We start from the raw sequence: 3,027 nt of genomic DNA on the forward strand, positions 1-3,027 counted from the left end.
CCTCAGCCTGCCAAAGGCGCGGGATTACAGGCTGAGCCACCGAGCCCAGCTAGCATTTATTTTTATATTGTAGAAACAAATGCTTTGTGTGATATATGTGTTGCAAATATCTTTCTGTCTGTAGATTTCCTTTAGGTTTTCCTAAATTTTATGTATTTTATTTAGCGACAGGGTCTTATTCTGTCGCTCAGACTGGAGTGCAGTGGCATGATAATAGCTCACTGCAGCCTTGATTGAATTCCTGTGTTCAAGGGATCCATCCCTGTCAGCCTCCCAAAGTGCTGGGACTACAGGTTCTGACCACCACGTTCAGCTAATTTATCTTTATTTTCATTCTTTGTAGAGATGAGATCTTGCTTTGCTGCCTAGGCTGGTCTCGAACTCCTGGCTTCAAGTGATCTTCCTGTCTCAACCTCCCAAAGTGCTGAGATTACAAGTGTGAGCCTTTAGGCCTGACCCAATGGTATCTTTTGACATGCTAAAATTTTTAAGTTTGATGTAATCCAATTTATCATTTTTATTATGATTTGCACTTTGGGGTTTTTTTTTAAGAAAATGATGTCAGCCGGGCTCGGTGGCTCAGCCTGTAATCCCGAGCCTTTGGGAGGCTGAGGTGAGTGGATTGCCTGAGCCCGCGGGTTCGAGACCCGCCTGGGCAGCGAGACCTCATCTCTACAATAAATTAAAAAATCAGCCGGGCGTGGTAGCGCATGCCTGTAATTCCGGCTATGTGGAAGGCTGAGGTGGAAGGATTGCCGGAGCCCAGCAGGTCGAGGCTGCGGTGGCCAGAAGCGGCCACTGCACTCCAGTCTGGGCAACAGAGTGAGATTCCAACTCAAAAAAAAAAAAAAAAAAGCCGGGCTCGGTGGCTCAGCCTGTAATCCCGCGCCTTTGGGAGGCTGAGGTGAGTGAATTGCCTGAGCCCACGGGTTCGAGACCCGCCTGGGCAGCGAGACCTCATCTCTACAATAAATCAAAAAATTAGCCGGGCGTGGTAGTGCATACCTGTAGTTCCAGCTCCTTGGAAGGCTGAGGCGGAAGGATCCCCGGAGCCCGGCAGGTCAAGGTTGCGGTGGCCGGGAGCGGCCACTGCACTCCAGTCTGGGTGACAGAGTGAGACTCTAACTAAAAAAAAAAAAAAAGAAAATGATGCCTACTCCAATGTCACAAAGATACTCTCCTATAATTTGTTTTATAAGTATTATGGTTTTAAGCTTTACAATTAAGTCTATGATCTGTTTTGAATTAATTTTCATACATAATGTGTTCCTTGCTTTACATTTCTATCCAGTTTATCCAAAACCATTTGTTAAATACTGCCTTTTCCCATTGAATCAATTTACACCTTTGTAAAAATTCAATTGATGAAAACACTGGGGTCTTTCTGCACTCTCTATTTTGTCCTATTTATGTGTCTATGTTATTGTCATCAATGCAAAACTCTCTATTACTGTACTATATATTCAATATTCAAATCAGGTCAAATAAGTCTTCTAATTTTGTCCTTCATTTAAGAAATGTCCTTGGCAGGCCGGGTCTGGTGGCTCAGCCTGTAATTCCAGCACTTTGGGAGGCCAAGGCGAGTGGATTGCCTGAGACCATGGGTTGGAGACCAGCCTGCATAACTTAGCAAGACCTCCTCTTTACAATAAATCAAAAATAGGCCGGGCGTGGTAGCACATGCCTGTAGTTCCAGCTACTGAGGTGGAAGGATCCCCAGAGCCCAGCAGGTCGATGCTGGTGTGTCCATGAGTGCACCACTGCAATCCAGCTTGGGCAGCAGAGTGAGACTCTGACTCAAAAAAAAAATGTCAGCCGAGCTAGGTGGCTCAGCCTGTAATCCCGCGCCTTTGGGAGGCTGAGGTGAGTGGATTGCCTGAGCCCGTGGGTTCGAGACCCACCTGGGCAACGTGGCAAGACCTCATCTCTACAATAAATCAAAAAATCAGCCAAGCATGGTAGCACATGCCTGTAATTCCGGCTACTCAGAAGGCTGAGGCGGAAGGATCACCGGAGCCCAGCAGGTCAAGGTTGCAGTGGCCAGGAGCGGTCACTGCACTCCAGTCTGGGCGACAGAGTGAGACTCCAACTCAAAAATAAAAAGTCCTTGATTATTCTACGTGCTTAATATTTCCATATGCATTTTAGAATTGGCCTTTTAATTTCTAAAAATGCCTGTAGAAACTTTGACTGGGACAGCATTGTCTGTAGATTAACTTGAAGAAAATTACTATCATAACAATGTTCAGTCTTCCAATCAATGACTATAATGCAGGTTTCTGATTATATAAATCTTTGATTTTTCTTAGTAATATTTAAAAATTTCTACTGTAGAGCTATTTGGTGTCTTTTGTTGTATTTATTCCTAGACATTTCATATTTACTGTACTTGGGATATGTTAAAATTTTTTCACTTTCAATTTGCAAGAATAGAAAATATAATTTTTAACATATTAACCTTGTATTAATGACTTTGCTAAATTCATTTATTGTGAATTATCTAATAGTTGTGTATTTTGCCATACTTTTACATTTTAGCCACTGTTATGGGTGTGTAACCGTATCTTGTTGAAGTTTTAATTTGCATTTTTGATGATTAATACTGTTGTATACATTTTAATGTGCACATTCATATATCTACCATTTATATATCAACATTTTTGAGGTCATTGTTCAAGTATTTTTACATTTTTATTTATGTTGGTTGTCCTTTCATTCTTGAGTTTGGTTCTTCCTTGTATATTCCAGGTACCAGTCCTTTTTTTTGTTGTTGTTTTTTGAGTTGGAGTCTCACTCCGTCGCCCAGACTGGAGTGCAGTGGCCGCTCCCGGCCACCGCAGCCTCGACCTGCTGGGCTCCGGCGATCCTTCCGCCTCCGCCTTCCGAGTAGCCGGAATTACAGGCGCGCGCTACCACCCACCCGGTTGATTTTTTGATTTATTGTAGAGATGAGGTCTCGCTGCCCAGGTGGGTCTCGAACTTGCGGGCTCAGGCAATCCACTCACCTCAGCCTCCCGAAGGCACGGG

Source organism: Carlito syrichta, unplaced genomic scaffold, assembly GCF_000164805.1.
Source record: "Carlito syrichta isolate Samal-C Ts95f unplaced genomic scaffold, Tarsius_syrichta-2.0.1 Scaffold303306, whole genome shotgun sequence".
In the NCBI taxonomy this organism is placed as follows: Eukaryota; Metazoa; Chordata; class Mammalia; order Primates; family Tarsiidae; genus Carlito; species Carlito syrichta.